General features: G+C 48.1%; 1 protein-coding gene across 6 annotated transcripts in view; it reads right to left on the bottom strand.

Moving 5' to 3' along the window:
• CNIH3 (cornichon family AMPA receptor auxiliary protein 3) overlaps positions 1-26,704 on the bottom strand; it is a 338,644-nt gene that overhangs the window by 224,656 nt on the left and 87,284 nt on the right. Inside the window, exon 5 of one of the 6 annotated variants that reach the window (XR_015723194.1) lies at positions 2,418-3,121. The exons of 3 other annotated variants lie outside the window; for them this stretch is intronic. The gene's annotated coding sequence lies outside the window, so the exon portion shown is untranslated. 2 more of the 6 variants (XR_015723195.1, XR_015723196.1) reach the window with 2 other exon arrangements.

Raw genomic sequence — 26,704 nt, 5'->3', positions numbered from 1 at the left:
GCCTCCGAGAAACCCATGTCCACAGTGACACCAAGCCCCACCCATATGCCATTTGTAAGGCCCAATGGTACAGAGAAGTTGGGTAACCTTGCCAGGGACACACAGCTAGTAGACGGAGGGGCCAGGATTCAAACCCAGGCAATGTGCCCACAGAGCTGGTTCCAAAACCCTGCACCTCACAGAGGCCTGGACTAATCCTGTGGATTATACATGACTTGGGCTAGAGGAGTAACTTTATGAAGGAGTTGACCCTTCAACCACAGCTGGTAACACAGGCAGGTTTAGGGAAGTAAAGGGGTGTGGGGCGCCAACATGTGTGTTCTTTCGCAGATCATGGAACAGACCTGTTTGGCTAACAGAGTGAGATGGGAAGCATAACTATGGCTTGAATGCCAACCTGGACCAAACAAAAACAGCTTTGGGTGAAGTCAGAGTTCTGCCTTTTCCAACTGCCCCCCCACATCATGTCTCTGTAGGTTTAACTTTAGTGAAGGAGCTGTTTCTGCAGCAAGACCCTATAAATCTTCCATGGAAACCCACTGCGAGTAAATGGAGACCTGAAGCCCCAGCAGGCCACAGACACAGCGGCCACGAGCCCCAGCGGACCCGTCCCCCGGGAGCAGATGTGGCCAGGAATGGCCAAGGGCAGGGCCAGGGAGACGGGGGCACACGCAGTGCCACGCTCATGGTTAAGATGCAGAGCGGTCACAGGGCGAGGGCAGGGAGTTACAGAAGCAAAACAGCCCAAAGAAACCAATAATCCAAACACACTCATAAGGTGAGACGGCAAATTTCGCTTCCCATCATTTCTCCATTTACTCAACATTTATTCACGGTCTGTATATGCAACACACATACTGTTATACTGGTGATCCTCAAACCTCCACACCACACCGTAAGGTCCCACTGGCAAGCCCCTGCCCTAGCCCCCGCCCAGGCTCCCCTTGTGCCCTCCCAGCCCCATGCCGGAGGCACAGGTGCAGAGACTCAGGGAGCACCGGCTCGGTCCTGGGAGCTCCTCCCCGGGGCGTGGCAGTTGTGTGTATGTGTGTATTCTGGGTTAAAAATTCTTTTCCTCCCCAAAACTCAAGTTTGGAGGAAAAGCTGACTTTAAGCGACAGAGCAGTCATCAGAGAGAAAAGTGAGCAAACATCAGAGGTCCCTGGGTGGTGCAGTCGGTTAAGTGAACGACTCTTCCAGCTCAGCGCCTGATCTCAGGGTCCTGAGATCGAGCCCTGTGTCAGGCTCCGTACTCAGTGTGGAGTCTGTGTGAGACTCTCTCTCCCTCTACTCCTCCCCATCTTGCTCTATTTCTCTCTCTAAAATAAATAAACAGTTTTTTAAAAAGTGTCCAAATGTCAAGGAACAATTCTTGCAAAAAGCAGACCTGACCAAACCTTCCAAGGGTTGGCTTTGAGAAGAGGCTGCAGTGTGCAGCTCACCCAGGACGAAATCAGTCTTGCCTGCACATAGGAAGTTATAGGACTTCTTTTTCATTGAACTGGGACACTCAGGCTCACCTGAGGAGACTAAACTGTTATTCTCATGCAAACATAGACTCACAATGATGATGAGGTGTCGTCCCTTCTGAGTGCCTCCAACAGGGAGCGAGCACAGAGTTGCTGGGAACTCCAGCGTGCACAGCAGTACACGGAGCTCGTGCCCGGGAACGTTCAACTACCCGTCTGCCCAGTCGTCTGGCCAAGGCAAGGCAACCGCAGACCCCAACAGGTTTCCTGAGCAGCAATGGTTACGTTCCAGCCCTCCGTCTCAGAGCTCAGGCCCTCAAACAGATCCCGAGGGGGATCTGGGAGGCGGACAGACATCGTACAGCCCTTGTGATGGCCCCAAACAAAGGCGGGCCGGGGAGAAGAAGGTGGCGTGGCCCAAGGCTTGATGCTAACTGAGCTTCAGAGCTGACAACGGAAGCCCCTCGGGCCAGGAGGTTCCACAGCCCGAGAAGCCAGCCACCAAAACCCCAAGTCTTTTTTTAACTCCCAGAATCAGCACCATCAAATCAGAGCTAAGAAATAAGTAAGTTTTGCCTGGTGCTGCCAGCAAAATTTTAAAAAAAGTGCAAAAATGTAGTTAATTACTCAGGACATGTTGGCAGACACCTCTGCTTGTCAAATTCCTGGTTGTCTGAATGGTTATTTACATCTGAATTAATTTACACTATGGGAGTTTTAAATACTTTTTTTTTTTTTTTTTTTTTTTTTTGCTAAAGTAGCAACAAAGATCCTACTAGAAACTATGCTGTTTCTGAAAAATCCCTCTCCATCTCTGTTGTACTCACAGGCGCAGGAGACCCCGGGGCCATTGTCTTGCGCTAGCAGAGGTCCCACACGGGAACTCACGCAGACATCCTACCTAGAGCCGCCGCCCTCCCGGCTCCTGCTGGACGCTGAGCCTGCACCTGGCCCTCACGGTCTTGCTGAGTGTGGGTCCAAGGCAAAGGCCCTGAGAAAGTCTGGACGCTGTTTAAAACTCGAAATGAAAAGAGTGACCAGGTCAAAAGGTACAAACCTCCAGTTTGAAGATAAGGAAGTCCCGGGGGGTGCAGCACACAGCTTAGGGAGGACGGTTAATGCCACTCTGTTGTATATTTGGAAGTTGCTACGACAATAGATCTTAAAAGTTCTCAGCACAAGAAGAAAAACTGTAACTCTGAGGCTAATTGTAACTATGGCTGGTGTGAACCAATCTCCCTATAATGACCATTTCGGAGTATTGTACTTACATCACATCTTACGTTGTACACGTTGGACTCGCAGAGTGTGATGCGTCAGTTATACCTCAGTAACACCGGAAAAAAATTACAAAATAAAACTTGAAAGAAAGATGGTAAGGAAAAATGAAAGGAAATGCTACTTATACATTTTTTTAAAGATTTTATTTTTAAGTAGTCTTCACCCTCCACATGGGGCTCAAACTCACAACCCCAAGATCAAGAGTCACGCGCTCCACCGACTGAGCCAGCCGGTGACATTTTGAATATTGTCATTCATTCAACAGACACTTGGCGAAGCCAGACTATGTGTCAGGACTGTCCCGTTAGGTCTTGGGGACACAGATATCACAAGAGGCAGAACATCATTTCTACCCACAGAGAGTTCACGGTCTAGTGGAGGAAGAAAACATGGGAGGGAAAAAAACACAGAATGTGGTAAATATTTAGGGGTGGAGTGGAATTTATAAACTAAAACTCAAATAGGCAAAAACTATAAATAAATTTTCAATAACCAGTCTTTTCTTGTGCTCAGTCCCTAATGACAGCACACACACTCCCGGATTTTTCCAGGAGCCTGAGCCTCAGGCTCTTACTGGCTGGAAATGTTGCTTTCAGGTACATGTTCACTGACTTTCCAAGTTCAAATTCCCTGTCAGGTCTGCCTCCTGTTTCTAGAGGCGCTCTGGCCACACACCTGCTTCCTTCTCACATGGCGCCGGGAACAGGGGACATGTCCTGTCTTGACAGCATCCCGCATGGGCCTGTGGTCCACACGCTGTCCCCTGACCTCTTCTGGACACAGATGTCCTACCGCATGTCCCCGGCTGTGGCTGGTCCCTCCCGGTATCCTGGGCTGCTGTGCCCCTAGGGCTGAGGTCCCGGGAGGCTGGCCTTCCTCCGTGGCCTCCCTGGGTCCCGACCTCTGGCTCCTTCCGCAGGCCTGCACCCCCACCCGGCCCGCGGAGATTCCAGGACCCACAGTAGTGCGCGGGGCACGGGCAACCAGAAACATGACCCAAAGGACCAGTCCTACACAGCGCTCCACACACTATTCATCTCCTGGGGCTGCCTCACCAAGTCCCGCAAACTGGGGGACCTTAGAACTACAGAAATGAATTTTCTCACAGCTCTGGGGGTGGGAAGTCTGAATCCCAGGAGTCAGCAGGGTCACGCCCCCTCACAGTCTCTACAGGAGGACCCTCCCTCACCCCTTCAGCTTCCAGTAGCTCTCAGCCCTCCTTGGCCTGTGCTCGCATCATCCTACCTCTGCCTCCATCTTCCTTGTGTCTCCCCACGTGCCAAAAGCCAGACTTTTTCTCAGAGGCCGGCAGCATCCCAGGGAAGCAGAGAACTTGCCCTCAAGTGCCCAGAGTCCCCAGATCATCGGGTGTCATGAGAGCCCCTTGGAGCTTATCCCACAGGGAGAAGCAGATCGCTCACAAGTCAACTTCCCTTTGCTTTTATAGAATGGGCCTCCTCCATACGCCCAGGGCGGTGCTATAGGACAACCAGGAATGGGGGCTTGCATCCATGACAGATCTGTGCTGTGATTTCATCCCACCTCTACTCGCTGGCTAAGGAAGCGCATACAGGACCCCCTGAAGGGACTGTGTCTTGCCCATCTTCATCCTCATCAGCACCACGCCTGGCATATGGAGGATGCTCATTCTATGTGTGTTGAGAGACTGTGGGGGTCGAGACGGCTTCATGATAGAGGTGACATTGAGTCAGGCCTTGGGAAAAAAAGGAGTAGGATTTTGATCGAGGGACATGTGCAGGAAAGGCATTATAAGCAAAGGGCAAAAGACCGAAGTTGTGGAGGCATGAGAGAGAGGACATCCCCTGGTGTGGGAGGACCTCCGCAAGGCCAGCAGGGGCGGGAGATGAGGCTGGAGAGGTAAGCCTCCGGGGGTGAGCCGCAGAGTTGGGATTTAATGGGAAGGAAACAGAGCGAGGTGATACAGGCTAAAAACAAAGTGTGCTTCTAGGGTCGCTCAGATAGAGTAATGCCTTACTGGCCTGTGACAGATTACTGGGGAAGCCAGTGAGGGGTTCAGAGCAAGTCTCCCCAAAATGTGCCACTCTGGCATGTGGCCTCTCTGGGGCGAGGGCAACCAGGATGCAGCAGACTCAGGAGAAACTTCAGCCCCTCCCCTGACGACCTAGAAGGATGTAAATTGTGGGTCCTTCCCAGAATCAGAATTATTACCAGAGGTCGATTTTATCCGAGTGACCCGTCTGTGTGGCAGAGCAGACCTCTCATTACCAAACATGCCCTGTGGATTGCCGTCCTCCCTTAGAGGCCCCAGGCCCCTATCCATTCCTTAGCTCAAGATGGCACACCTGTGCCTCAGTTTACCTTCCTGTCTTTGAACCTCTCTGTATGTGGGGTTCCAGTAGGCACGAAATTAAATTTGATTTGTTGCTGTTAATCTGTCTCATGTCAACGTGATTCTTAGACCCTCCAGAAGAAACTGCAGGGTAGAGTAAAACTGTCCCTCCCACCACCAGCTTTTCAGGGGGTTCCTTCCTGCCCTTTGAGACTGATGCCAGCGGTGGCTGTGTCCTTCCCATTCCTACACGTGCCCCTCGCTCAGGCCTAACCTCATTGACATCACACTGGCCAACCCAGACTGACATTTCTGAGACTCCCATGTTCTTATCTTCCAGGAAGGCTGACAGCTCCTCACAGTCAACACCTGTCCGCCCAGTAGGAATGTTCCCAAGAAACACATTCCAGGACCAAGAACGGCCTCATTTTTTCAAAATGGTCACTGCAAATCAAAATGCTGAATCACGTAGCCAAAATACTATGACAAATCATAAATACGTTCGTTCATCAGACTCAAGTTCCTCCATCCTGATGACTGCAGAGTGAATATTTTTACCAGCCTTTCTTTGTTCCATGACAAAAGGATCAGCTTCCCAAAAAGGAGGAGCATACATCAGCACTTTTTCTCTGCCTTTTAATGAAACATTGTCTGCTCTGGCATTGAGGGTTTGTGATAGAACCGGTTAATTTCCTTCTGGTGCCCAAACAAGACTTAAATCTAGTTTGTTGGATATCAAGCCCTACCTTGCTGTCTTAGATAACACCAGGGTTCACACTGTCTGTGAGTCTCCCATTATTCTGAGGCTATTCAAGGACAAATTAGATGTGCAGTCTTTACAGAGATTATGTGCCCCTCTGCAACAGAAACTTGAGAATTTTTTCCTAATGCCTTTGCTCTGCATAGTACAACTCTTTTTCAAAAGAGAGAATTAGACAAAACTGAAGTTTAGAAATTGTAATAAAATAGCTTTTAAAAACATAATGATGATGGTAATGTCAGCAATAATAGTGTGCAAAAATATCCTTTTGAAAAACTGTCCACAAAGAGCTCAAATAACTATGTATCCTGTGGAATTATCTCCCCAGAAAAGGCCATTAGTGAGGCTCATGCAGTCACCGGGGAGTGGGGGAGCCCAGCAATCGCTGATCTGGGAGGGACGTGGAGAGCGGGGCACGGCTCAGCATAGCCCACATAGCGGAGGGGGAGTGGTCTGTCCAAATAGGCCCCAGATGGAGCCACGCACGCTAACACAGCCAGCAAAGCAGTTTCCAGAATCCCAGCCCCAGGAAGCTTGAAGCAGTCACCGAGGAGTGGCCCAGTGGGCCAGTCCACCCAGGAGACCTCCTCCATACCCCTCAGGAAGCGGCCCTCGCCTGAAACAATGTGTTCTGTGCTCACAGTCCCCACCTGTGAAAATTTCTCCTTTGCTAAAGCTCGGCAGAGCTCCTTTCTACCTGCTAGATGGGAGGGGTTCCATTCAGGAACCGCTGAACAAAGCCATGTGATGGCAGTTTGGGGTTCTGACAGGTCTGATGTCACCTCACGCCCTCCTTGCTCCTTTACGGAGCCTTTCAAACAGACCCCCTCTTCCGTCCCATTGCCGCCACCCTGAATCCTGAATCCTGAATCCTGTATCCAGGTTCTACTACGTTACAAGTGGGCTCTTGCCATCACCTCCCATTGTGGCGTTTTAAAACCAGGGAGTGAACAAAAATCCTTGAAGAACGTTTTCCAAACATAGATTTCTTGGGTTCCACAGCAGATCTCCTGAGTCAGAAACTCCAGTGGCGGGGTCCCGGCAGGGCTCAAAGTTCTGCCCTGGTGATTCGGAGGCATCTGTGATTAGGGACCGCTGACCAAACGCCCTGGTCTCTCATCAGGGATGCCTAACCACAAAAAAAACAGTAGTTGACGACGGTTGGCTCCCACCCAGTGGTCCCCACGTGCAATTCAGATCTCCTCCTTCCTACTGTCCCACAGCTCAGCCACACTGGTCCCCTCTCTGGTTGGCATTTCCAGCCTTGAGCTGGGAGTCACGCCACCCCCTCATGGGGCAGGTCCCCGCCAACCCAACACGGACCCACCAATCTCTCCCTAACAAAAACTCTCAGTCCTTGGAGACTCACCTCCGGTGCTGCCTCCCTAAAGGCCCCCATCGTCACTCAGTGACCGTCCACGGCCAAAAATGCTCCTTCTGTCCCCTGAATTCTTGCAGCACTTTGTGTGTGCCTGGGGAAGGTAAGTACATAGCATCCCGCTCCCAGAGGGGGAGTGTTGAGGACCACAGACTCACGTGACTCACAGCAATGTCTTTAAAGGTTAATGTTTTTAACAGCATATGTGAGTTTGGAATTCTCCACGGTCTATTTATGGAGACCAATGCCCCAGGAAATGTGCCATGTTTGCCCCGGGGACGCAAGGTGGACCCCAGCAACACATGAGCTGAGTCGCATGGCTGAGAAGAAAATTAGAATCAGATTCTCGTTCCCTCCATCCTTAAGAGCAATGCGGGGACATGGCAGTTCCCAGCCTGCAACCTTGTAGACCCGACGACCTCAGTCTTCAGAAAAGCAAAATCTGCTGGTTAATGGGACTCACCCTCCTTAGGAGGCATTCTGAACACCTTCTGATTTTGAGCATGTCACTTGGGGTCCCCCTCTCTGACCTTCTCAAAACATTTCTCCCGAAAGCATACTCCCTCTCTCCAGGAGGAATTGAGGCGAATAAAATTCCTTCCATTTCATTACCTATGTACATAAGGAGGAAATTCTATGGGATCCAGGTGCGTTGCACAAGGATATTTCAATATCCATCACTATTTTAGATGAAAAACTAGTCAGTAGCTAATTCGGAGAGAAAAGTGACATGTTTGTTCTTTTCTATCTTCATGGAACATGCTGGTCACAGCAAACCTGCTGAAGAAAAGCCCAGCCACATCCGCCTCTCCCGGAGTCAGAAAATATTTGCCTCTAGAATTTTATGCTAATCCACTAACACACCCTGAGGGCTGGCCATCTATGCTGTGTGTCAACTATAAACAGCAGTTAAAATAAATAAATCAACCCAGAGGCAGCTGGGGGAGCACAAAGGGAGGGTAAAGGAAACCCCAGCCGTCAGCTTATCAGAGCCCAAAAGCCAAACAGTATGCTAATTTTATGAATGGAAATGCGAAGACCATCCAGAGAAGATTCAGCCTCCCCAGTCCGTCCACATCCCCTCTGCCTGATTTTTGTGGTCAATCTTCATCCCTACTGTGTGCACACTGGCTCCATCATCTGTACGGACAATGTTTGATCTTTCAACCTCGCACACCCAGTCTGATTCCAGAGGTGGGAAAAGGCATCAGGACAGTCCCCTCCAGCTTCCGAGAGTCCTTATCCCAGCGTAATTTGGATATTACAATGTATGTCTGACTGTCTTCCAGGCTTATGAGTGACTCAAATGTTATCCCTAAAGACCCTTAGTAAAGCAGATGAGCTAAATATGACCTTAACAGATCATCGCCCAAGAAAAGAAAAAGAAGCCCAACACCTCTAAAAAGCCAACCAGTCAATAATGAAATAATGGGCTTGGGAGAATGACAGTTTCTTTTCCCCCATGATGAGAACCACACAGCCCTGTTTTTAAGAGTAGTACCATTACTTGTCTTACATCCTCATGTTAAGAGATACTCAACATGATTTGGGCTCTTCGTATTACCATCTCAAGAGCAATGAGTAACATGTTGTGTGTCTGATTATTTTTTACACTAGTCAAAATATGTGGTCAGATTAACCAGCAGAGCAGAGAGTGTGGAAGTGGGCCCCAGAGCGAAGGCTGAAGGGACAGAGAGGGTAGAGGGGTGGGGGCAAGGATTTCCAGTGCCTTCTCCATGACAAGGCCTTTTTTATTTCCAGAAATCTTAGGGTTCTGGTTCAGACAGCAGGCTAACCACACTCACTAGCTGCTGTTCCCTCAAAACCCACAAAAACAGGAAGGAGACCTGGGGTGAGGCTAAGCCCTGGAACAATAGCCAAGTAATTTTCAACAAGGTGCCAAGAGCATTCCATAGAGAAAAGACAGCCTTTTCAACAGATAGTTCTGGAAACACTGGTTACCCACATGCAAAAGAGTAAATCTGGACCCTTACCTTACATCATACACAAAAATTAACACAAAAAGGCTGGGGCACCTGGGTGGCACAGTCCATTAAACATCCAAATCTTGGTTTCAGCTCAGGTCGTGATCTCAGGGTTGTGAGATCGAGCTCCACATCTGGCTCTGCACTCAGCCGGGAGTCTGCTTGAGATTCTCTCTCTCCCTCTCCCTCTGCACCTCCCCCCGGCAGGCACACATGCACTCTCTCTCTCCCTCTCTCAAATAAATAAATCTTTTTAAAAAACTAACGCAAAAAGGTTCAAAGAGCTAAACTTAAGTGCTAAAACTGCTGAACTCGGAAGAAAACGTAGAGGAAAGTCTCCATGACTTTGGACTTGGCAGTGATTTCTTGGATATCACACCAAAGGCAAAGGTAACAAAAGAAAAAACAGATAAATAGGACTTCATCAAAATTAAAGACTATTGTGCATCAGTGGGCACTACAGGAGAGTGAATCAAAACCCACGGAATGGGAGAACGTATTTGCAAATCCTATGTCTGATCAGGGACTAATATCCAGAATATATAAAGAACTCATACACTCAACGACAAAAAAATAAACAGCCCATTTCAAAAATGGACAAAGGACATGAGGCTCAGGGGCCGTGGCGAGTGAAATCTATAAGAAGAAAACATATATCCCAATAGAAAAGGGCTAGCAAAGGACTTGAGCTAGCTCTCTGCGTAAAAAGAAATACGAACAGCTACCTTCATATGATACATGCTCAACCCCATGCATGAGCAGTGAAAGCAAAATTAGGCCACAGCGAGACACCATTTCATACCAGCAGACTGGCGAGAATGAACAGGTCTGACAAAAGCAAGTGTTGGCGGTGATGCAGAAAACCCGGAGCGCTTGCATGGTGTTGGCGGGAGTGGAAACTGGGACGAGCACTTGGAGAACCACCTGGAATTACCAACAGGCGTGGAGATGTACGTGCCTGTGGCCCAGTGTCTAGGGTAATGCCCTGGTCCTCCTGTCCCTTTGCACTAGGCAGCCACATGGGACGACCAAGGCGGTGAGGACTGTCCAGACGTTCATGCACATTAGAACAAATAAATGCATTCTTGTGTGTTTGATGCCACCCAACGGAGGAAAGGAGCCCATTACAGCGACGCTGACAACATCAATGGACCTTGCAATCAGACATTTCAGTGAAAAAGGGAAAGTTGCAGAAAATACGTACAGTATGATTCCCTTGGTACACAGTCCAAAAACGTGCAAAATGACACGATACATTGTTTCGGGATGGAAGGAAAAGTGAAAAGGTATTTTAAGAAGAAAATGAATGATTTAGGTATTTTAAGAAGAAAATGAATGCATTTAGGAGAACGACTGTACCTGGGAAGGGAAGAAACACACTGGGATTTCAATGGGAGGCTGTATACAGGTGGGCACTCTAGGACAATCCTTTACACACCACACACATCTCATGATTGTCCTCTGGAAGCTACTCAATATTTAATCAAAACAGTTCAATGAGATGATGAGTAAGTCACACAGAGCCCAGGGGTTGGCATGTGCTAGGCGTCTGTTTCTCTAATTCCTCTTTCGCTGTAGGTATCTTAGCACAAACTCGAGTGACACTGAACCATGGCCTCCTTGCACCCCCCAGCACCGGCTGGTAGAACGAAGGTTACATAGGGTCTGCTCAAAGTCAAGGACCCACGTGGCTTCCCCGCCCCCGGCCCCCCCATTCTTGTAACAGCCCGCCCTGATCATTTATGCCAATTTAACTAAAGATAAACATCTAAAGGTGTTTCATCCTTCCTCCCCCACACCTGGATTTCTACCTCCAAAATATCCCTTTCAGGAGAGCATGATGAGAGAGGCCACAGCCGTCGGGGCGGCAAGGACGCTGCACTTGGCAGCAGAACAGGAGCGAGGAGAGACACCTGTTCCATGCCGGCTCTTCCATCATCTTCTGGCCCAGAGGTTATAAATCCCCAAGGCAATCTGAAAATATCTGTTCACACACAAGGCCCCAAGCCAGGGAGAGCTGCGGGCAGTGCTGATGATTTAGCCGTAAGGGCTCTGACATTGGTCTTCCTCCGACAGCTGCGATTTTCTCCTTTCGTGACCATGACGCAGCTTGGAAAACATCCGAGCAAGTAAAACAAAGTTTTATTATTTCACCCAAACAGACTTCAGGGAAGTGGCATCCGGGTATAAAACAGAAACAGACAATAGCACTTCTGAGTTCGTTCAGACAAGAAGGAGGGCTGTCTGGAAGAGGGTGTGAGGGAGAGCAAAAAAGGAAGACAAGCACACAGGGCCTCCAGTGACCATACGGTGCATCCCCTCACTGCATCACTGAACACCAACTGTGTGCCAGGCTCTGTGTGGGAAAAGTAAATAGAGAGCAAACGGCATAGAAGCCCAGGGGGATAAATGATGTCCTGTGTCCCTGGGACACGGGGGCTGCCACAGGAGCACACAGCACCAGGCCTGGAGGCTCAGAGAAGTCTTCCCAGGGGAGCAACATCCAACCTCAGACTCCAAAGAGGGATCGTCACTGGCCTGACACAGCAGGATGGGGCAGGGGCAGGAAGCAAGGGGAGAAGGCCCCAAGCTGGCCAAGGGCAGGGAGCGAATTCAGGGCACAGAAGGACGGCGACGTAGACCAGGGGGCCTGGAGCATACAGCAGTGCTGGGTCCAGGCTCTCCGGGGCTCCAGGCTCCCTGGACAAGCCCAGGAAATGTACGGCCTTATCCCTTAAGAGCAGCGTCACGACTCATGCACCTTGCCTTGCCTGGATTTCCCACCATACCTTGCACTTTTGCAACAAGAACGCACGTGCCAGCCCGTATGGCGGGGGCTGAGAGGTGTGGCTAAGCCACGGCACTGACGCCACATGTGCAGCCGACCACAAAAACTTAAACCACCATTACAAGACTTGTTTAACATTTTTGCAAGAAGAAAACATTTGCAGTGAGCACCCCCACCCCACCTCCGCCACACACACACACACACACACACACACACACACACACACACACACACACACACAATTTTTAGGTCCATCACTCATAGAAATATCCCCTCCCCCGACCCAGTATGTGTGGAGAGGAGCCTCCAAGCATTGCAAAATCTATTTGGGGAAATGTTACCAGTTTCATAGCCTGCTTGTTGTTATTGAGTAACTCTGAGGAGTCGAATCTGCTGGACTAGTCATGTCCAAATCGGCTCGCACTCAGCCCTGGGGGCATCTGTGATAAGAGATGGAAGAGGGTAGGTGTGTGCGGTGGGTCTGCCCACCACCAGGCATTTTTTTTTTAAGATTTATTTATTTATTTACGGAAAGAGAGAGAGCATGTGTGTGATTGGGGGGAGGGGAAGAGGGAAAGAGAGAATCCCAGACTGTGCGCTCAGGATGGAGTCCGACACGGGGCTTGATCTCATGACCCTGAGACCATGACCTGAGCCAAAACCAAGAGTTGGCCACTTGACCAACTATGCCACCCAGGCACCCTGTGCCCACCACCAGAGTCTCCAACTGCCCCACGTCCCCCGTGGGATGATGCAGCTGCCGCAGCTCCCCTCACCTGACACCTGTCAGGGGCCACCTGAGCTACGTCCACGCGGGTATCGCCACACATTTATTTCAACTGTAACTGCTTCTCTTGGCTGACAGAGGCCTCCTGGTACAAGGCAGAGCGTGGGTGAGGATGCCGGCGGAGGGCGGAGGGCGGCTCTGCCATCTGGTGCTGACGAGGGGAGCCCGAGGTCCCAGATTTTCCAGAGCTAGCCAAGTGGTAACGCCGCCCTCTGATTCCGTTTGGTCACTCCGGTCACGTGGGCCCGGTTTGCAACTGACTCTCTGCCAATTAGCCCTCGACATTCCTTTTGACCTGATCTCACTGGGATACAAATGCTGGCTTGTCGGGGGCAGGGGCTGAGGGCTCAAGGGGAGAAAGCTCAGAGTCTGGTCTGTCTTATGGTCTCCACAAGCCTGGGTCATGGTCTCCATGCAGAGACAGTCCTGGTGGACATAATAACGGATTATTCTCTTACCAATAATGAATGCCGTGGTTAAAGCTAGCTCATTCTCTGTTTTTGTCTGGTTTAGAAAACCAGTTGTGTTCCAAACCAGTAGTGACTACTGCTTCTACCTCTTTGGGCCACCAGTGCCCTGCACAGAGCAGGCATTCACACGTGTCCCTTGATGCTAGAAGATGGAAAGGCAGCACCAGAGCCTGCTTGTTCAGAAGAGGAAGTTTCGAGAAACCAAGATCTAGACGCATAGGCAGGAACTACCCCATCCAGGGCACAGCTCAACGTGCGGCTACCCGAGGGCGCCATCCCATCCCATCAAACATAATATGACCCACAGCCCATGGACGCTTTCAATGTGGGGACCCATTCCTCTCCAGAATCCCACCTGGGGATCCCCTATTGGAAAAGCATAGATTCACCTAATAGATTTGGTTGAGATTCTGTCCTCTCTGTGGGAAGATATGTGGAGACGTCAGTCAGCAGGGGAGACCAGGAGGGACCAGATGGCTGGGAGATGAGAGGCTATTCTCAATCCAGGGCCAACGGGAAAGCTGGAAGCCAGAGCCCAAATTTAGTTTGAAACCTGGTACCCAACGGTATAAAGTTAGAAACTCCCTTGAACCATCTGTCCATCCCTAACACGGAAAGGAACCTTGGAGTCGAGCTCCCCTCCCGGACATGGTGTCCACACCGTCACCGTCCACAGAGCCTCAAGGCCCCAGGACCAGCAAACCGAGCCAATAGCGGCCGAATGGAAGGGTCTTAAAGTTCTTTGGAAGCTTTGTGATTCCAACACCTCTGCCACTCTTCTCTTCCCACTACCCCGCCTGAGGCCACGGCACATGCATGCGCTCACCCATACCCCCACATAAAGGTCCCAATGAATTCTCGTCCTAATGCCAATCCAGCCATGATGGTCCTTTCTTCTCACAGACATGCACCTCCCACCTCATGCCATGGTGTCTCCCCTTCTGCGACACTGGTATAATTGATCTGTCACCCCCGAACTCAAGGACATGGAGGGACAGAGGAAAGAGGCAGCTGCTCCACACGGTGGGCAGCAGGTGCAATAAGCCAGGGAGCGAGCGCACGGGGCACGCAGGCCACGTGGCTCCCGCACATCCCCACGCCACTTTTTACAAGTCTGTATAGAGGCCTTAACCGGGTCCAGCCACGTAAATCCCCCAGATGGTCCCAGCACCACCTCGCTCTGCCGCCACCCCACCGTGGGAATAGTGAGCAGAATGTGCCTATGAGGACAGGGGCAGGGCTGAGAAGCCTGCCACTGGTCAGGGCCAACTCGCCAGTTGATCAGCCGTGGAGTCCTCTCCATGACCTGCCCCAAGTCACCCTCCGCAGGTGTGGCCGACGGCGCACATGCCAGGCCCTCCCCGCCTGCACCTCGCCCCCATTTCAGTCTCAGCCGCCACCACCTAACCAGATGCGGCCTAACCGATCAGTTCTTCCGCTGACTCTTCAGGCCTTGGAAAGACGGCCCGGAGTGGGGCCTGGCACAAAGACCGCAGGAGAAGGGACACAGGGATTCCCTCAACTGCTTCGCTTCCTCCCTGAGGAAGGCCTGCTGGAGAGGAAATGGGTCCCTTGCAAATGCGCCCAGCAAACGGTGGGCACCCAGGTAAATGTAACTTATCAGGTTACTTTTCCCACAAAAACCCCTGAATTAGCATAGAACTAAAGCCATCTCCAGCAGCAACCCAGACCCCACTCCGTTGCACAGTGACTGAGTCCAACCCAAGCTTCCTCAGTTCCGCCTCCTCCCTGCTCTGCACACCGCCAAGCAGCGGCCGCCCACTCTTCCTTCACAAAGTTTGGCCCCTCCACCCCGAACTTAGCCCAGCCTTTGTCACCCCAGCTCTCATCCAGGTTCCCCCCGCCCCAGGTCCACTGGGGCCTCCAGGAAGCAGATGCCAGGTTGGGCTAGACACACACCAGCATCGGCGGGGCAGGTGCCCATGGAGGACAGAGTGTGAGGGACAGGAGGAGGCAGGGAGCCCTCAGACTGAGGTGCAGGCCTGAGAAAGCCTCAGTTGACTGATGGCTGACTTCAAGCAAAGGTCCTGCCAAAGTCCTCCTCCAACTAGAGGGACAGAGATGGTCTGGCTCCAGTACCCTTGCTGTGCTCAGTTGCTAACTGGGGACACCCTGGGGGCAGCATGGCCTCATCGTAAATACCAGAGTAATGGGGGGAAAATAGTTTTTCAATAAAGGCACTGGGCCAGTGGGACATACATGAGGGAAAAAACTAAAACTTAACCCCCCCACATCATTCACAAAAATCGGGTCTACCTGGGGGCACTTGGGGGGCTCAGTCAGTTAAGCTTCTGACTCTTGATCTGACTCAGGTCATGATCTCCGGGTCATGGGATTGAGCCCTGCCCTGCATGGGGCTCCTCACTGAGCACGGTGTCTGCTTTTCTCCCTCTTCCTCTGCCCCCAGCCCCCCGCTCACACACTCTCTCTCTAAAATAAATAAGTAAATCTCTTTAAAAACTCAGGTCCATGTGTACTATAAACCGAACTATGAAAGAAAAAAAAAAGACCAAATATGTATATATGTGAAAGATTAAAAAAAAAGTTTAAGCTTTTAAGAAAGAATACAGGAGCATGTATATATGACCAAGAAAGGAAACCTATAAATTATAAGGAAAAGAAAAATTCATTGGAATATATTCAAATTAAGAACTCTAGTTTATCAAAATTCCGAACTTCTTCTCTGATAAGCAGAGGCAAGTGAAAAGCCAAGCCCAGGTGAGAGAAGGGACAAACAGAACTGAGAAGGGACTCACAACCAGACCACATATAAAACCACTAGAAATCAATGAAAAAAAAATTCAACCAAAGAACCCAGTAGAGAAAAGGCCAAAACACTGGAACAGGTGTCCCACAAGAGGACATTCAAACTCACGAAAAGTACTGAGTTATCATTCATCAGGAGGGAAATGCACATGGAAACCCCAGTGAGACGTCACTATACACCCACCTGGATGGTGAGTGTCAGGAAGACAGACGACCCCCGTGTTGGAAAGAATGTGGTGCGACAAGAGCCCCCAGTGTCACTGGAGGGCATGCAAAATGGTGCGGTCGCGTCGGAAGCTGTTTGCTGTACTGCTAAGTTCCCCCTGTGACCCCAAGATTCCAGTCCTGAGTAGGGAAGTACCGGGAAGTCATTACATAATCCGTGACATGTACACTGTCATGTACGGGAGCCACGTACGGGAGCCACATATGGGAGCGCGCATGGCAGGATCACTGAAGTGAGGCAAGTGTCCACCAGAAGTCAAGTGGCTAAATAAGGTGTGGTGTGGGCATCAGAATTATGTCAGACTTGTCTACACAGACCTGGAATGAGAGAAAGGGTTGGGGGGGCATTTTTAAAGCTCTTTCAGAGAAAAACATGCAGCCAAGGATCCTTTATCCAGCAAGGCTGTCATTCAGAATTGATGGAGAAATAAAGACATTCCAGAATCGCCAGTCATTAACCAATTTCGTAACCACAAAACCAGCCCTACAGGAGATATTAAGGGGGGTTCTATAAAGGTAAAAAGGCCCCAAGAGTGATACAGAACAGAAAGTCACAACCGATACAAACAAAGACTTTACTGGCAACGTGGCATCATTAAAATTCTATCTCTCAGTTCTTAGTGTCAATGTAAATGGTTTAAACGCTCCCATAAAACGTCACAGGGTTGCAGATTGGATAAAAAGAAATGACCCATCCATTTGCTGTCTACAAGAGACACATTTTGAACCCAAAGATGCATTCAGACTGAGAGTAAGGGGATGGAGGACCATCTTTCACGCAAATGGACCTCAAAAGAAAGCTGGGGTAGCAATTCTCATATCAGATAAATTGGATTTTAAATTAGAGACTATAGTTAGAGACGCAGAAGGGCACTATATTATTCTTAAGGGAAGTATTCAACAAGTGGATATGACAATTATAAATATATACGCCCCCAACAGGGGAGCAGCAAGATACACAAGCCAACTCTTAGCCCAAATAAAGAGACATATAGATAAAAATACATTAATAGTAGGGGACCTCAACACTCCACTATCAGAAATAGACAGAACACCCTGGCAAAGACTAAGCAAAGAATCAAAGGCTTTGAATGCCATACTCGACGAGTTGGACCTCATAGATATATATAGAACACTACACCCCAGAACCAAAGAATACTCATTCTATTCTAATGCCCATGGAACATTCTCAAGAATAGACCATGTTCTGGGACACAAAACAGGTCTCAACCGATACCAAAAGATTGAAATTATCCCCTGCATATTCTCAGACCACAACTCTCTGAAATTGGAACTCAACCACAAGGAAAAATTTGGAAGAAACTCAAGCACTTGGAGACTAAGAACCATCCTGCTCAGGAATGACTCGATAAACCAGGAAATCAAAAATCAACTTAAACAACTTATGGAGAACAACGAGAATGAAAACACAACGGTCCAAAACCTATGGGATACTGCAAAGGCAGTCCTAAGGGGGAAATACATAGCCATCCAAGCCTCACTCAAAAGAATAGAAAAATCTAAAATGCAGTTTTTATATTCTCACCTCAAGAAGCTGGAACAGCAACAGAGGGACAGGCCTAATCCACTCACGAGGAAGCAGTTGACCAAGATGAGAGCAGAAATCAATGAATTAGAAACCAGAAGCACAGTAGAGCAAATCAACAGGACTAGAAGCTGGTTCTTTGAGAGAATCAATAAAATTGACAGACCACTGGCAAGACTTATCCAAAAGAAAAGAGAAAGGACCCAAATTATTAAAATTATGAATAAAAAAGGAGAGGTCATGACCAACGCCAATGAAATTGGAAGGATTATTAGAAACTATTATCAACAGCTATATGCCAAAAAACTAAGCAATCTGGAAGAGATGGAGGCCTTCCTGGAAACCTATAAACTACCAAGACTGAAACAGGAAGAAATTGATTTCTTAAACAGGCCAATTAATTATGAAGAAATTGAGTCACTGATAAACAACCTTCCAAATAACAAAACTCCAGGCCCGGACGGTTTTCCTGGGGAATTCTACCAAACATTCAAAGAAGAAATAATACCTATTCTCCTAAAGCTATTTCAAAAAATAGAAACAGAAGGAAAGCTACCAAATTCATTCTATGAGGCCAATATTACCTTGATCTCCAAACCAGGCAAAGACACCATCAAAAAGGAGAATTACAGACCGATTTCCCTAATGAATATGGACGCCAAAATCCTCAACAAGATCCTTGCTAATAGAATCCAACAGTACATTAAAAGGATTATCCATCATGACCAAGTGGGATTCATACCTGGGATGCAAGCGTGGTTCAACATTCGCAAATAGATCAGCGTGATACATCATATCAACAAGAAAAGACTCAGGAACCATATGATCCTCTCAATTGATGCAGAAAAAGCATTTGACAAAATACAGCATCCTTTCCTGATTAAAACCCTTCAGAGTGTAGGAATAGAGGGTACATTTCTCAATCTCATAAAAGCCATCTATGAAAAGCCTACAGCAAATATTATTCTCAATGGGGAAAAGCTGGAAGCCTTTCCCTTAAGATCAGGAACACGACAAGGATGCCCACTCTCGCCACTATTATTCAACATAGTACTAGAAGTCCTTGCAACAGCAATCAGACAACAAATCGGCAGAGAAGAAGTCAAAATGTCTCTCTTTGCAGATGACATGATACTCTATATGGAAAACCCAAAAGAATCCACTCCCAAACTATTAGAAGTTATAGAGCAATACAGTAATGTGGTGGGATACAAAATCAATACTCAGAAATCAGTTGGATTTCTATACACGAATAACGAGACTGAAGAAAGAGAAATTAGGGAATCCATCCCATTTACAATAGCACCAAAAACCATACGTTACCTTGGAATTAACTTAACCAGAGACGTAAAGGACCTATATTCTAGAAACTATAAATCACTCTTGAAAGACATTGAGGAAGACATAAAAAGATGGAAAAATATTCCATGCTCATGGATCGGAAGAATTAACATAGTTAAAATGTCCATGCTTCCCAGAGCAATATACACTTTCAATGCTATCCCGATCAAAATACCGAGGACATTTTTCAAAGAACTGGAACAAATAGTCCTTAAATTTGTATGGAAAAAGAAAAGGCCCCGAATCTCCAAGGAACTGTTGAAAAGGAAAAACAAAGCTGGGGACATCACAATGCCGGATTTCGAGCTGTACTACAAAGCTGTGATCACAAAGACAGCATGGTACTGGCACAAAAACAGACACATAGACCAATGGAACAGAATAGAGAACCCAGAAATGGACCCTCGGCTCTTTGGGCAACTAATCTTTGATAAAGCAGGAAAAAACATCCAGTGGAAAAAAGACAGTCTCTTCAATAAATGGTGCTGGGAAAATTGGACAGCTACATGCAAAAGAATGAAACTTGACCACTATCTCACACCATACACAAAAATAAACTCCAAATGGATGAAAGACCTCGATGTGAGGCAGGAATCCATCAAAATTCTAGAGGAGAACATAGGCAGCAACCTCTACAACATCGGCCAAAGCAACCTTTTTCATGACACATCCCCAAAGGCAAGAGAAACAAAAGATAAAATGAACTTATGGGACTTCATCAAGATAAAAAGCTTCTGCACAGCCAAGGAAACAGTCAGAAAAACTAAGAGGCAGCCCATGGAATGGGAGAATATATTTGCAAATGACACTACAGATAAAGGACTGGTATCCAAGATCTACAAAGAACTTCTCAAACTCAATACACGAGAAACAAATAAACAAATCAAAAAATGGGCAGAAGATATGAACAGACACTTTTCCAATGAAGACATACAAATGGCTAACAGACACATGAAAAAATGTTCAAAATCATTAGCCATCAGGGAAATTCAAATCAAAACCACACTGAGATACCACCTTACGCCAGTTAGAATGGCAAAAATAGACAAGGCAAGAAACAACAATTGTTGGAGAGGATGTGGAGAAAGGGGATCCCTCCTACATTGTTGGTGGGAATGCAAGTTGGTACAGCCACTCTGGAAAACAGTGTGGAGGTCCCTTAAAAAGTTAAAAATTGAGCTACCCTATGATCCAGCCATTGCACTACTGGGTGTTTACCCCAAAGATACAGACGTAGTAAAGAGAAGGGCCATATGCACCCCAATGTTCATAGCAGCAATGTCCACAATAGCTAAATCGTGGAAGGAGCCGAGATGCCCTTCAACAGATGACTGGATTAAGAAGTTGTGGTCCATATATACAATGGAATATTACTCAGCTATCAGAAAGAACGAATTCTCAACATTTGCTGCAACATGGACGGCACTGGAGGAGATAATGCTAAGTGAAATAAGTCAAGCAGAGAAAGACAACTATCATATGATTTCTCTCATCTATGGAACATAAGAACTAGGAAGATCGGTAGGGGAAGAAAGGGATAAAGAAAGCGGGGGGATAATCAGAAGGGGGAATGAAACATGAGAGACTATGGACTATGAGAAACAAACTGAGGGCCTCAGAGGGGAGGGGGGTGGGGGAATGGGATAGACCGGTGATGGGTAGTAAGGAGGGCACGTATTGCATGGTGCACTGGGTGTTATACGCAACTAATGAATCATCGAGCCTTACATCGGAAACCGGGGATGTACTGTATGGTGACTAACATGATATAATAAAAAATCATTAATTAAATAAAAAAAAAATAAGGTGTGGTGTGTTCATGGCACGGCATGCCACGGTGGACATTAATCAGAGCTACACCTGAACATATGGATGAATTTCACAAATACGGTGCAGGGAGAAACGTGCTCTCTGATTACATAAAGTTCAAAATCCGGTAACACTTTAATACAGTGTTTAGGATTCATCCTCAGGTGGTAAAAATACTAAAAAAACAAAAACAAAACAAAAAAAGCAAAGACATGATAACCATGAAAGTCAGGATAGTGGCTACTTCTAGAGAGAGGCAAAGGATGTAATCAGGAGGGGGCACGCAGGGGTTTCTGGGGTGCTGCCAATATTTTCTTTTTGACCTGAGTATTTGCTTCATAATAATTTGAAAAACTTACTGTTATCTTTTATATATTTTTTACTTTTTTTAAGATTTATTTATTTTGGAGAGACAGCATGAGAGAGAGCTAACGGGGGGGGGGGGGAAGGGCAGAGGGAGAGAATCTCCAAGCAGACTCCCCGCTGAGCACGGAGCCGGACATGGGGCTCGAGCTCAGCACTCTGAGATCATGACCTGAGTCGAAACCAGGAGTCAGATGCTCAACCAACTGAGCCCCCCAGGTGCCCCTTATGTATTTTTCTTAATTGTGTTATATTTCACAACTTTATATTTTTATTTTTTTTAAGATTTTATTTATTTATTCGTGAGAGACAGAGAGAGAGGCAGAGGCAGAGGGAGAAGCAGGCTCCCTGCAGAGTAGGGAGTCTGATGCGGGGCTCAATCCCAGGACCCAGAGATCATGACCTGAGCCAAAGGCAGACGTTTCACCGACTGAGCCACCCAAGTGCCCTTTCACAACTTCAAATATATGTATATATATTTCTTTAAAATTAAAAAAAGAGAGAGAGGAGACATATAGACAGACCTAGCTCATGCATCTGAGAGCTTACGCCCATTGTCTGATGGGTAAGATGCGAAGATCCTGCCAAAATGTGGGACATAAGGAACAGTCACAGGTTAATTTCGTGATATGATGCAGCATTTTCATCTCTCTCTTTCTAACAAAAGTAGTATTATAAGCGGATACACCCTCTGCAGCAGAAGTGGCCCAGCACCCTGGCTGGACAGAGAGTCAGGAGGACGTACCTGAGCTCGCCACCCAAGCCCATCTCTTCTCCTGGTGGCAGATGACTGGGGGCTGACCGTACCCAGGTCCCCTCCATGCCACTGAGCACGGGGTGCTTTCAGTGCTCTGATCGTGACCGGGTATGTTGGGAGGCCCCTATTCACACAAAGACATTTATTTCTTAATGAAAATGACAAGCAAATGCTAACATTTATTATGATTTTACTAGCTCAGGGCAGTATACTGAATGGGCTTTTACGAGCTGAATAGGATATGGCCACCTATATGGAGAAGTTGTGCCATAGGGTAGAAATGAGACCGAAGAAGGACAAGCTGTCCTCGGCTCCCGCCCAGCCTGATCGCACAGTCTCTCTCCACCCCTCACCCTGTCACTGCTGGCAACATGGGCCGCAGTAACCCCTCTCAGCCCTGGGCACACGCCCCTTGGGCAGTGACTTTGTCACTAGGGGCTACTCAGGGGGAGGCACAGGGGCAGCGTTTTGTTTCAGCGAGAGGAGCACTTGCTCGCGGTATTTAAGCTTGCAGCGCATGGTCCCAGTAAAAAGCAGGGATCCTTTGCATCTACGTGGGCTTCGTCATGCGCTTTGACCAATAAATGTGGCAAAAATGATATTAGGGGTTTCCGTGCCCAGACCTCAAGAGGCTTTGCAGATTTTGCTCCAGCAAATCCGAGGCCTCCCTGCAGGGAGTGAGCAGGTGGATCAGGGCCGGGAACACGTATGTTCATCAGCCCTGCAGCGACAACACGGGCCTATAAGTCCATTCGGGGGCAAGGGAAGGTTTAAGACTGAATAAAGGAAAAGTACTGGCTTAAAACTATGAATGCAAAACCACAATCCATAAATGATTCATGGGACACCTGGGTGGCTCCCTTGGTTAAGCATCTGCCTTCAGCTCAGGTCATGATCTCAGGGTCCTGGGATCGAGTCCCGGATCGGGCTCTCAGCTCAGCGGGGAGTCTACTTTTCCCTCTCCCTCAGCCCCTCCCACCTGCTTGTGCTCTCTCGCTCTCAAATAAATAAGTAAAATCTTTTTAAAAAATGATTCATTATATGTCTACAAAATGTAATACTATGTCAACCTCATTTGCTAAATTAATATTCATAACAATGTCATTACATCTAGAAACAATGACAAGAATTCAAAATGTGAATGAGAAATCACAGCCAATCATGAATTAAGCAAATTGTTCACAGCCAGATTACTTCAAAAGCAAATTATTTTTAAAACATCTTTGAAGGGTGGGGGAATGGGACAGACCGGTGATGGGTAGTAAGGAGGGCACGTATTGATTGCATGGTGCACTGGGTGTTATACGCAACTAATGAATCATCGAGCCTTACATCGGAAACCGGGGATGTACTGTATGGTGACTAACATAATATAATAAAAAATCATTAAAAAAATCTTTGAAGTATTCGTAGCAAAAATTTACATTTAATGCAACATTTTTTTTTTCTTTAATGTTATAGGATAAGGCCTCAGAAAGAAAGAGTTCCTTGAGTCTCTAAACAGGACTGGCCAATGTCATCCTGAATCCATAAAGAAGGGCCCCTGAAGCCATCAGTAAATCCAGCTCTTTGCACAATGACCGAAATGGTGTTGCTCTTCCTTAAATCGTAATCACATTTGGGGGCCAAACTTCTGTGGTTATGAGTGTAGGATCCAGAGTCAGACTGCCCTGGTTCAAACCTTCGCTCCATCATTTACTGTGTGTCTTGAGGCCAGTCAACCTCTCTGGGCCTCATTTCCCTCATCTATAAAATAAGGAGGCTAATAAAACCCACTTCAAAAGGTTGTGAGAATCGGCTAAGTTAATACACATACAGCATTGGTAACTGGGCCTGGCATCCAGTGAGTGTTGAATAAATGTGTTATTCATGGAAATCTGGATCTGCTGTGGGATCCCCATCCCACAGCCTTACTGTTTAAGCATTTTTTTTTTAAAGATTTTATTTATTTATTTATTCGACAGAGATAGAGACAGCCAGCGAGAGAGGGAACACAAGCAGGGAGAGTGGGAGAGGAAGAAGCAGGCTCATAGCAGAGGAGCCTGATGTGGGACTTGATCCCATAACGCCGGGATCACGCCCTGAGCTGAAGGCAGACGCTTAACCGCTGTGCCACCCAGGCACCCTGTTTAAGCATTTTTATGTCTTTCCAAAGTGAGTGTGTGCCAGGGGGACAAAGACGCTTCTTCGACCATGTTTCTCGGGATACGGCGAGGGCACGTGGGGCAGGCAGAACCTGGAGGGCGTTCAGGGCAGGGCGCGGGGCGGGGCGGCGCAGGGTGGGGAGTTGAGCAGAGAGCTAGAAATCTGGGGCACAGACCCGACTCTCCCAGTGGAGTGCCTCACTCTGCTGGCTCTCCAGTAGTTTCCAGCCCCCTGTGGTGGATGATTTATGCCTGTAGAGAGAAAAAGGAGAATTTTTGCGGAACTACATGATTAATTAATCAACAACTGAGTGGTTGATCTGCAGCAAATGGATGTTTCCTACAGAGGAATCAATTACTTGAATGCCAATTTGGTGTTTTATAGGCCCTTAAAAGATCAAGATATTCTTTATAAACATCCATTTTGTTAGAGGGGAGACGAAGGGAGGCAGGGAGAAAGGGAAGAAGGAAGGAAAACCTAAAACCAAAGAATTTGTGGCATGAGCTCCATGTGAAGGACAGAAACCAGACTCCACTTCTGTGCGTGTTATGTGTATAAATATGTAGAAAAAAAGGCTGAAAGAGCACACAAGACGTTTTTCACAGCACCACCTCTCCTGGGGGGAGCAGACTGTCCTGTAGGGGCTGTGGTGGAAGGCCCCAGGGGAGTAGGGGCCCCAGGGGCCCGCAGAGAATGCCCCCCATGGAAAGAGAGCAAACTTCGGTGAATCAGCGGGGTCCCCGGAACTTCCAGCTGAATTCAAACATCCACACCCCACTGGAGGTCCCACAACCCAGAGGTGGGTGTGGAAGTGAACAGCACAGGATTCTTGCCAGGAGAGAAGAAACCCAAGCTGAGGCCTTACAAGCTGAGGAGCGTCACCAGGCAAAGAAGGCAGGAAAGAGGCCAACGGGCTGGAGGCCCACTTGGCCATGACAGTCCCTACAAAGCAAGCCCATCTTCACACCTGTGTTCAGCGGAGCATCCAAGTAGATAGAACTCTCACGGTGACCTGCAGTCTGGTCACCTGTGTCTATCGTTCCAGATGTGTGACATCTGCAGGCCGCAGCAGGCCTCAGCAGCCCTGTCATCTGCGGTGTGTCTGTCCTATAGAGCCTGGTGAGCCAGGATCGCCAGTAGCCCGCCCCTCCACTAACCCTACTGCTCTTCCTGCAGACATGCCTCGAACATTCACTCACGAGCACCGTGCACTCAGCACTACACTCAGAGATGAATAAGAGACAAACAACTGAATGGATGGCGACCTTTCACCAGGTTTGGGGTCTACGATGGCAGGAAGAGCAGGGTAGTGTGGGAATGCACGGTGAGCACCCCTGATCCCACCTGCAGTGGAAGGAGCAGTCAGGAGGTGATTACCCCGGGCAAAGCTTGGGAAAAGGTGAACCAGGAAAAGGGCCAGAGCTGATGTGGATGAATGGGGTGAATGTCCGCACACCTGCGTCCCCTACTACCAACACGCCTGATGCCAAACCTCGCTGGCGGCTGGCTGGACTACGGTCTCTGCCGCACACCACACGGGGCATCACCTCACTGTTCTCTGGCACCAGCATTGTTTGAGCTCCGTCTGATCACATATGTGACTATGGGCAAACATCACTAGTTCCTAATAGAAGCCTGTGACCCCAGCCCCCCAAGAAGTTGTAGCTTCTGCTGTCAGGGAGGCTTCGCTAAGAATGGGCCATAATCAAGTAAAGCTGCTCATACACTCTAAGCAGTCGTCCTATGTAGTCCGCTCCATTGCTACGAACTCTAGAAATACACTTGTCTCAGCATTTTAATATGTATTTTCCTTTCCTCCCCTTCCCACTCACTCGTGTCTACCTTCCTTGTGGTGTGGGTCATGCCTTGTGATACCAAGTAGACTCAAATAGGTTCCCAAATTTCTTTTTTTTTTTTATTTTAGTTATTTGAGAGAGAGAGAGAGCATGCACACGAGGGGGAGGGGCAGAGGGAAAAGCAGACTCCCCACTGAGCAGGGAGCCCGACACAGGACTCGATCCCAGGACCTTGGGATCATGACCTGAGCCAAAGGCAGATGCTTCACCGACTGAGCCACCCAGGCATCCCAATCTCTTTTTTAAAGAACGATGGAACGTGAGGCTAGATCTGGGCATTCAGACGCCAAAAAACAGAAGGAGGTCAGGGAATCTCTTTATTCCCCCTGACAAGTACCCATTGAACATCTGCTCCGTATAAGATGCTGTGCTACATACTAAGTAGAAAGCAAATACAATCAGGGTATCTCTAAGACATGGACAGTCAGAAACAGTAAGGCCATTGCTACAAAAGGAAACAAGCAGAAGGAGGCAGAAACGAGTGACAAATGACAGGTAGGCATTTGGACAAAGAAAAGGTCATTGTCAGAGAGACAACTGCCGAGTTCCCCCAAGGCTGAAAGAGCAAACTAGAACTCAGCTCTTAATGGACAAGATTCAACACATACAAAAATTATCCTAAAGATGAAGTATTCCCAGGGCCTAA

This window comes from Ursus americanus, chromosome 2, assembly GCF_024610735.1.
Source record: "Ursus americanus isolate L20-20 chromosome 2, mUrsAme1.1.p, whole genome shotgun sequence".
In the NCBI taxonomy this organism is placed as follows: Eukaryota; Metazoa; Chordata; class Mammalia; order Carnivora; family Ursidae; genus Ursus; species Ursus americanus.
The sequence above is the reverse complement of the archived record's forward strand: the minus strand, read 5'-3'. Positions and strand labels throughout refer to the sequence as shown.